Raw genomic sequence first — 10,764 nt, 5'->3', positions numbered from 1 at the left:
TAAAATAATTAATTTGAAATATTCAACAGTTACATTAAAAAAAAACTCTAGGCTGAGATCACAGAAAAAATTCGATCCTCAAAAGTAAGCCGATTCGGTATTTTTTTTAACTGCAAAGAAAATAATCTTATTACATTCTCATCCTAATGAGAAGGTATTGGTTTTATGTAAAATTTCACTGTGTCGGTTTTCATCAAATCTCCACGTTTTGAGACATTTTTTCAAGATTTCAAAATTCTATATACGGCTATTCATAGTACTCAGAAACTCAAATAATGTATCATTATGACTTTTTTCTATATGAAGAAAATTATCATAGTTAGAGCATTTTCAAAATCTAAAAAACAAACCCTACCAATAGCAAACCTTATCTCAGAAATATCTACCTAAAACCACCAATATATGTCGAAAGTAAAAATAATTACACTGTTTATCATTCCAATAATCTAGTTGATGTCCCTATCTCCACAGTAATATTTAACTACCTCAAGAAATCACCCGTTTCAAATTTAAACAACGATGTTGCAGTAGTCTTCAACCAAAAATACCAAATCTTCAGTTAAGTTATTAGATTATTCTCCATTCTAAAGTTTTCCTAAAGAATCAATCTCTATAAAAAAAAGATGGTTTTCGAAAATAATGCATAAAGCTTTTCGTCCATTCTTATGACTGAATATTTGCTGCTTCCTTTACCATGTCATAATCTTCCCGTTAAGCTATAAATAAGGCTTATTTTCTGTTAATTTTCAATTAAACATTCGGAAATTCCCATAGCCCTCTCTCACATGTTTATGATTTGGGCTAGAGAGTCCTTCAAGGAAGTTTTCTTGAAAATCTTTTGCAGTATAAAAGCAAGAATAGATCGACATTTTTGACGAAACTAAAGAATTTGCAAAGGTTTCACATCCTTAAGAATTGAAAGAAAAATCTATTTTATCATATGGTTGCATTGCATTTTTAAGTAATTCTTTCTTCACACAGCCTAAAAGGAATGGTCGTAACAGTAAACCTAAAAATTGAAAGAAAGCAAGTTTTGGTCCAAGAAATTTGTCTTTTAAAGATTTAGACGCGATTTCAAAACTTTCTGTTTTAGTAACTTTCTTAAATCTGATAACACACTTACGCACCGAATTAACTGAGCAAGAATTGTCTGAGCCTTTTCAGCTACAAGAGCATTTTCAATCTGTCGAGTAGTAGATGGATAAACGTTTAGTTTTTGGCCTGCTGGCCTTAAAAATTGACCTGCTTACACTTCCATTTTTTATAGAATTTTCTTACAACTAGCTCTTGAAAACTTAGATCTATGCACACCTATTACCTAAGACCATTCGCTCCTATAGTCCTCCTATAGTTCCTGTAACTTTCCTGGCTTCGCATTGCCTCGCACGAATGTCACTAATTTATCGATTTGTCTCGCATTGCCACCCTCTGCCTCCGCGGTTAATACCTGAAACTTCTCTACTGTTAACAATATTTACAATTTTCTTAAACTTTCTTCTTCTCGTATTTGCAATCTTTCCTTCTGCATTTCTCTTCCTTTTTCTTCCCTTCTTCTCCATCTTACCCACCGCCCTCTTTACCCATGCCAATGCTCTTTTATCCCTTCTTTCATACAACATGACCCTATGCTTATCCCACTACTTTCTACCTCTTCACACTCCTCCAACCAGTACTCTACGCTTGCATCCACCTAGCCTTGCATCCACTCGCTCTCTCCCTTGGTACGATCCACACATAGTTACCGTTAAACCTTGACTCCCTTATTCTCTTCTCTCCTTCTGACTTCTCCATCTCCCTCTACTTACCTTCCATCTTCACGCTTCCACTCCATAAAATAGGACACTCATCACTAGCGAATCAAACGATTTTATTCTCCTTGCGAAATCATTTGCAAACAACCTTTTCCCCAGCCCCACACCTGCATTATCACCACATTTGACATTCTAAGTCTCTCTCTCTCTCTCTCTCTCTCTCCTTGATATGATCGCCCACTCCTCCATGCCTCCGAAACAGGAAGCCCAGGTATTCAAATTCTTTTACCTCCTGTACCACCTTTTTCTGCCACTTCCCTTCTGCTCCCTTATCCCTCCCACCTCCTTTCCTGAAAATCATAACCTTGGAATTTTCGCATTCAACTCTAACCTATTTTTACCTAAGTATCTTCTCAAGCTTTTCATCATCTCCTTAGAAGCCTCCTCGCTCTTTGCTAGCAGCACTATACCATCTGCATATGCGACTGACCATGCCCTAAGTCCTCCTGCCCTAACTCCTCCTACTACCCCGACCGCTAGCTTACTTTCCATTCTCGTAAGTAAATCATAAGAGCCTTGGCCTAAGCGTACACCTTCGTCTAAACCCACTATAAATCCAGAAACCCACCGAAATTCCCTTCCCTCATCTGCACAATCCCCTCCTCCTCTTTGCACTATCCTAACCCTCATCGCCTCTAGCAAGCTTCCCCTAGCCACTAAAGAAAACGCGCTTTCCCTCCACATCTTTCCGCCGCCTCTCTGTCAAGACCATCGCGTATACTTTGTAGGCTGTATTCATTAGCGTAAGCTCTGTATAATTTCCTTGCCTATCACTATCGTCTTTCTTATACCATAGCACTATTCACCCTTCTCTCCATCCTCCTGGAAATCACTCTTCCGTTCATGTTTTCATTACTGTTTTCTTCAGCCTCTCCCTTACCTCTTGTGTGCAAACAGCCACGCTTTGTTCTCTATCCCATATACCTTCCTAGTTTTTCTAATACCCTCATCTCTTTAGGTGTATCTGATCCCTGAAATGAATCTTTAAAAAAATTCCCTCCAGTCTTCGCTCCCTATCTTCTGACTTATCCCCTCCCCCACGTTTTGTAAACCCATTAATTATCATTCACACGTCCCCTTCTGTATTAACATTTCTCAACTCCTTTTCCAGATCTTTCTCCTTTTCCAGATCTTTCTCCTTTTCCTGCTCTGTCTTCTTACACATCAACCAAAAATTTCTTCTTATTTCTACGTACTCCTCCTTTCCGCAGTTCCTTCTTTCCACGTTCTGTACTTTATTTTCATCTTTTTACTTTCCCTATCCCACCATGGCTTCACCATTCCTTCCTTTTTCTTTCTAAATACCTTTTTTTGTACACACCCTGTGACTTTCTTTCAGATCTTTTCATATCTTTGCAACCGACTCCATCTCAAAGTTTACTTTTTCTAACTGCTCCTGATACTTCTCTATCGCATCACTCATCTATGTCACCCTCTCTTTTAACGACCGCTTTTCCCTGCCATAACTTCCTCCACCCTCCCTTTTTATCCACAAACTTAATGGCTGATGGTCTGTTTCCACTCTCCCTTCCACTGCAAATTTCTCTGTCTCCTCCCACTCTTGCATATTCATTAACATATAGTCTATCACCGATACCCCAATCCTACTTACATACGTGTATTCTCCCTCTTTGTCTCCTATTATCACACCATTCGCCACCGTCCAGCTTCTATCCTCTTTCCAATCTCTTAGAAACTTCCCTTCCTTGTTTATTATATTTTCCTTCGATTTTCTTTCGAAGCCATCTGCCTTCATTTATTTCTCTATTCTGAACTTCATTGCCCTTATCCTTTTGCTATCCGCTCTCACCTCCTTTTCATTCCTACGCCCCCCCCCCCACTTTATCTTCTAACATATCCTCTCCATCTATCGTCTCACAAATACCTTTCATTGCGCCCTCCCTCCTGTCATCTACTTCCATCTTCGACCTGCCTTCCTTCTTATCTAACCTTTTTCCGCCCTTTTCTCCCACAACATAATCTCTTCTACCATCTTCTTTATTTTATATTATTTTCCCTACTTACCGACCCCACCTCTCCCTCTATTCTTCTACTTTGTCTCTTAGCTCTCATATTTTCCAACTGCTTTATAGCCCCCCTTACGTCTTCCTTTAACCCTCTAATCTCGCTTATCAACACCCCGAAAGCATTCTTCTCTACCTGTCTATCCATTTTTCGGGGGTGTAGGGACCGTACATAGGCTTTTTGTAAACTGACTCTACCATTCTTTTCTTTGGACTCTCTTCGATGTCTCTTATCTTCTTCAAGAAATCCTTCCTCTCACTTGCGCTAGACACTTTCTCCCTTGCTTTCTCGCTTCCTTTATTCCGCTTTTTCCCTCCCCCGACGCGCAACACGACAGCGGACGACACACAGTTGGCCGTTGTGAGCTGTGTGAAATTTCCACTTCGTCGAATTCACTACTTAGCACTGCCAGTACTCTCGCTGACCACATCCCGCCCTTTCGTCAGTAACTGGGACATCTGCATTCAAAAAGTACTTTCTGCAACCTATAGATGTCTCTCAAAATTTTTTCCGTTTACATCCCCTAGCACTACGAGAACCAACCTTGTCCCCCTTAAAGGTCCAAATTCCTGACCACAAACTATCCCGATCCCTTGCCAACCTACCCATACTTTCGCTATTCAGCCAAATCCCACCCTATAACTACTATGAAAATTCATTTTTAATTCCCCACTTTACCCCTCACAACCCTCCCCACTGACATCTTAGGCTTCCACCCTCATACTTCACTCACCCCCTCCACACAAACTCCGTATAATCTTCTCACCAGCTGTCACCGCACACTTTCCCACTACCGCCATCAACATCGAGTAATATAAACATCGCTTGGGAGAAGTTTAATATTTTTGTAAACCATATAATTTTCTCTACGCGTGAGAATATTTTTAGCACAACGTAATAAATAACGGACGTCTATCCAGCTTTATTTACTCCCGTCTCGAAAGAACCATCAACTACGTGCAATCTACAGCTTCCCATTTCTAGAAGCAATTAGTTCCCTTTAATGCATTCCATTAAAGATGTCACGAATCAATATAAAGTTTGACATTAACGTTCAGGACATGCATGGAAACCTAAATTAGATTCTTTGGGTATTCTTTGCTGACGACGTTCTAAATTCGGTCTAATAAATCAACGGCTTTGGTATATCCCTAGAAAACTGATGAAAAATACTTACAGGAGCCTTCCTATTCGTCTCTCTTAGAAAACAAGACATTAGATGATTTTAGCCAATTTTTCTGGTACTGACTCAAATAGGGAGCTATGCCGTACACAATGCTGTAGGTATAATTTTTGTGCTAATGACTTGTTAATGACAAGTGGCTCTTGACAAAGGTATTCTCAGAATCAATCGTTTTTCTTCACAAAAAACGCCATGTGATAACAAACTTTTAATATAAATATAATTTATATTAAAAAAGTAAAATAGAACGAAAAAATTAATATACATCAATGACTTGCTTGCAGTATTGCCTTGAAAAATACAAGTAGAAATAATTTCAGTATATATTGTAGTCAGGTTTTCCAAGTTCTCTGGGTACAGACTGTTAAACCCACATGGCCGAGGAGAGCCCAGAAGGGATTTAGAAATCGGTTCATGGGAACGAGACTTCCGCGTTACCACTCACGCCGGGAGCGATCATTCCGAGTGTTCACACTCACAGTTCGTTTGTAAGACGCCCGCCTTAACTAGGCCTTAAATAGTCAGGATTTTAGTCGGGCAGATTCCAACTGCCGGGTGTCGAGGGTGTCATGGACGCTAAAATTCACTGCGCGTCTCTTTACTCTTAGGAGTCCAAACAGCCAGCTACCTCGTAGAGTCAGAATCCGAAGAGTGCACGTTTTTCCATTTGCTCGTCCTGACTTCCATTCGTTTTCCCTCGAGCTTCCGTGTTTCGTGCCCAACCTGCTGACTGGTTCGCCGCGCGTCCTACGGCGACTCCCCTTGGCTCTCAGGAGGCTAATCCAACATGGCCGCATTCCTGCTTGAGGGAAGATAGCCGGCTTCTGGCGGTACGTAGTATGAAGGTCTCCCTACCTTGCCGATGCTTCAACGCCTCACAGTGTCATTACCGCGTTTTACCGGATATCTACGCCATACCCTGCAGGGATCGTTCGGCCTCATACGCAGCGGTCGATCTAGTACTGCTGCTCGCCGCTGGTAGTGGCGCTGATGCATTGTGTTACCGGTATCTAGTCGGTGGTTGCAGTTCGCCTCCTTTGACCCATGAATATGGCCGCCGTGGAAGTGTCAGCCAGTCGGTTTTGCCAACCGTGACAATTGTCGCGGACAATTGTCCAGGGGTGGTCCCAAAGAAATTAACCCCCAAGCTGAGGTGTGAAAACCGTGCCAAAAGCTGAATGGCACCTGGGTGAGGTGTCTAGAACGGTGACTCTGGGATATCGGGCGACCTCTCAGAGTACGCAGCCTTATCCTTGCATGCGGAACTCTACAAGGATGAACGAACCCCTTTCCCTAGCTTTTCGTGGGAGCAACAATGACAACACCAAACATAGTAGTAGTAAGTGCGGTTCAAAACAACAGAACGCGCATGGCTCCTGACAATGTGTCGGCCAACAATGCCGACTACTCTAGAGCTAGGGTAGACAATGAAGATGGATTTAGTGCATTCAATCGGCGGAATCTCGGGACCTTTAGGTGGACGGAGCAACTAAATGGCGACTTGCTAGAGTGCTGCAATGCGAGTGTGTCCCCTGAACGAGGTTTTATGGCACGACTGCATGCATTGTGGCGCGAAAACACCCGGAACTATCGCACTTTTCGCATCAACGTCCGCAAAATCATACCGGAGTACTCCAAAAAAGGGGCTATGTAAGCGGAACGCCTACTCTACCACAACCAGAATAAGCCGGCAACCGAGAAAGAGAGGCGACGCTAAACCCAACAGCGGGCAGACATCCGATAGAGGAAGAGCGATGCATTGTGAACCAGAGAAACATCAACCCCGAAGTTTCTCTCAAGCCTAAAGATCTGGCTGGAATGGATGGCGATCTTCGTGGACATTTTTCCCAAAAATACGACCTCTAGACTATCAACTGTTGTGTCTAAAATGCAGCAAGAGCTTTGGCCGATGCGAACCGTCAAACAAAAATAAAGGTTGATCATAAGACCAAAAGACGAGTGCATCAACTGGCTATAAAGATAGGTTAGGCAAGAGATTACGTGTCCCGCATTCACAGTGTGATTAAATACATCACATCTTGCAAGAATTTTACCGCCAAGATTCGAAAGTTCTCGCGCGAACCATCTCGACTCTTCCACGACCCTCCAGTTACTGTCGACTACCCGCCCATACCAGAGGAGTTCGAAGTATGTTGAAGAGAAGTCTACGAAGTGCAGCAAGGACTGGACGAAGACTCAGATAACATTAATAGCTTCAAGGAGTTCTATAGTGCCCTCATACGACCTGATGAAGAATGCCCATCAGTGAATAAAGAGAAGGTGGAAAAATTATTAAGAGGGATGAAGAACTATTCCGGCCCGGAACCAGATGGTATCAAGACCTTTTGGTGAAAGAAGTTTCCTTCAACCCATCAGCATTAGAACCTGCTCATCGACAAATGTGTCTGCAAAGATGCAGCATACTACCAGCGTGACCTATCGGTGGCCTGAATTGATTACCGGAAAGCTTTCGATTTGGACTCCCATAGACTTATCACCTGTCTTTTGGAAAGCTGAAAGGTTCATCCGCAACTCGTGAGGTGCATAGAGAGATTCATGCCGCTTTAGCAAACTAGACTTACTATCTCATCTTGAAAAAAACGTGTGACGACTAACAAGGTCACCTTTCATAGAGGTGTTTTTCAGAGCGACACACAGGGGGAGGAAATGCACTTTTTTCGTTCAAAAATGTATAGAGCCTTCAATTTTGGTCCGATTTTCAATTTTTTTTCAATCAATGTTCTGAATTTTTAATATTTTGCCATAAGAATTGTTAATAACAATGGTTATTAAAAACTTTTAAATTATTCTTGTAATTATATATCATTCCTACGTTAATATGAAGCACTTTTAGTAAACAGAAAACTTTTTTTACCGATAACACAGCCACACAAAGAAAAAGTGTGCGGATCTGGTAACAAAGACACACGTATTCCTATGGATTTTGGGGCGCTGAATTCAAATTCGGTAACAAAAATCACCCATCACGTCATGGTTGAGCCGTAACCTCAAAAAATGACGAAAAATCAGGCACTGAGACAAATAAATTTCAAAATAATGCCAGTGATGCAATTTTTCACTTCAAAAACATGTCGACAACTGTGATGATCAACCCTTGCCTGATGTCAACTTATTTAACCTAACTTTACCCAACAAAACCTGACCTCACCTAACCTGATTTAACAGAAATTTATTGAACACTAGAAATAAATCTAACCTAACAAAACCTGACCTAACCTGACCGATTACGCTGGCAACCCTGTTCTTGCGTACTTTCATATTTTGACATTAATAGCAGTAAATGTCTGGAGTTTCGTAACCGCTTGTTGCTAGCATTATTCGCCTGTGTCTGTAACCAGGGCACCTCCACGTTGTGACGGAGGGCAACGGATCCACATTGGCTGACTCCCTGGGTAAACGGCGTTCATGCCGTCATGGCAGACACAGGTAAAAAGTACATTACGATGCAGGGAAAAACCGCAGTATCGGCGTAATGTAATGTAAAAGATTTATTCTGTTACATTTGCAGTAAATATGAAGTGAGCATTTTGCGAAAATCAATCGACGAGGCAGTGAAAAGTCTTTACGAAAAGTGTTTTGACCGTAAATTGCTACACCAAGAAACAAAATGGATTCTTCCCGTAATTTGCAATTCCTGCAAACTTATGTTGTATCGTCTAAAAAATTTAAGCAACGAAAAGTACCGCAAGTACTCTACACCAACCACATGGAAAAAAAACGTTATTGCGAAGGACTGCTACTTTTGCATGAATTCCGTCAAAGGGTTCAACGCCAAAAATAAAAATAATATTTCGTACATTAATGTGCGCACAGTCACAAGAGCAATTGAAATCAATAAAAATGCACGCCAGACCGATTTAAGCGCTTTAGAAGATAATAAAATGGGAGTTGAAAGTCAACGTCATGGAGACGGTAGTGAAACCAGTGATCGAACGGAAAATAGTTCTGATGATTCCGATGAAAATGACGGAAAAGATGACGAATATGGCGTGCATAAAATGAAATTGAAGGTTCCAATATTAGTGTCGCAACTAGAACTGAAAGATTTTATTAGAGATCTTGGATTACCGAAAGACGGCGCTGCATTGACCGCTTCATTTCTAAAAAGAAGAAATCTTCTAGAGACAAAGAAAAAACATACATTCTATCGCGACAGGGACAAAGAATTTAGAAAGTTTTTTGTTAAAGACGAAGAGACGTCTTTAGTGTACTGCACTGACGTTACCGGACTAATGAACCACTTGAAGAAAAATGTGTACAGAAGCGAATAATGGCGACTTTTCATTGATTCGTCAAAACGCAGCATTAAGGCTGTTTTACTGCATAACACGAATACTTACGCTCCTATCCCTATAGCTCACTCAACGGTCATCAAAGAAGAATATAACAATGTTAAAATGCTTCTTGAAAAAGTTAATTATACGAATCACAAATGGCAAATATGTGGTGATCTCAAAATGATAACAATGACATTAGGCCAACAATCATGTTTCACGAGAGAGCCATGCTTTATATGCCTGTGGAATAGCAAAGAGTTCGTGAGCCACGTGACGAAAATTGAAATGGACGCTTGGTAAAAGTTTTAAAGCAGTAAACGGAAATTTCCTCGGTAACAAAAAAAGTCCAGACTACGAGAATATTGTTGCGAAAATGATAAGAAACTACAAAAAGTTAGGTTGCTTGATGAATTTAAAATTTCATTTTCTAAATTCCCATCTGGATAAGTTTCCAGAAAATGTTGGTGATTTCAGCGAAGAACAAGGGGAACGTTTTCATCAAGACATAAAAGTGATGGAAGAACGATATCAGGGTAGATGGAATGAGGTCATGATGGCTGATTTTTGCAAGGTCTTGAAAAGGGAAACGAATGTAGGTCTTAAACGTAAGCGTAACCCTTTGCATCGTTCCTTCGAACAAAAAAGGAGACGTTATAGCAGGCAGAAAATAGACTGAAGTAGGTCTATAAATGAATTTAATTACGATAAAAAGAAAGATAAAATGTAAACACGAAAGGTGGTATACATATGTCCTTAAGTTTAAGAAAAACAGCGAGAAAAAATTTTGAATAAAACTCTTATTCATTTGCATGTTTAAGTTACTGTTCTATATTTTAATTGATACAAACATTGTCAGGTTAATTGAAATGCGGTCAATTCTACTTGTAGTTCTAAGTTTCTTCAAATCAGTAATGTGCCTCTAAATTTTTAACCAGCTGTAGTACAATGAATTTTATTGTCTTACAACGGGAACACTTAAGTAAAGTTGTTTTCCGTTAGGTTAGGTCAGGTTTTGTTAGGTTAGGATAGGTTAAACCTCTATGTAAGTTAAGCCGAAGCTGAATGAAACGGTACTGCAAACACAAAGGGACAACACAATGAGTTTAATTGTGCTACGTGAAGTTAAGTGAGGTTAGGTTGGGTCAGGTTTTTTTAGGTTAGGATAGGTTTGACCTCTTTGCAGGTTAAGCCCAAGCTGATTCAAACGGTACCGCAAACACAACGGGACAACACAATCAGTTTAATTGTGTTTCGTGAGATTAGGTTAGGTTAGGTTAGGCTAGGTTAGATTTATTTCTAGGTTAGGCTCAAGTTGACCCATTCGATGTAGCACACATTTGCTACCGGGAAAATATGCTTCCAGAGCTTTACGTGTAGTTCAATAAATTTCTGTTATTTCAGGTTAGGTGAGGTCAGGTTCTGTTGGGTAAAGTTATGTTAAATAAGT

Source organism: Belonocnema kinseyi, chromosome 2, assembly GCF_010883055.1.
Source record: "Belonocnema kinseyi isolate 2016_QV_RU_SX_M_011 chromosome 2, B_treatae_v1, whole genome shotgun sequence".
Taxonomy (NCBI): Eukaryota; Metazoa; Arthropoda; class Insecta; order Hymenoptera; family Cynipidae; genus Belonocnema; species Belonocnema kinseyi.
This window is presented reverse-complemented; position numbering follows the sequence as displayed.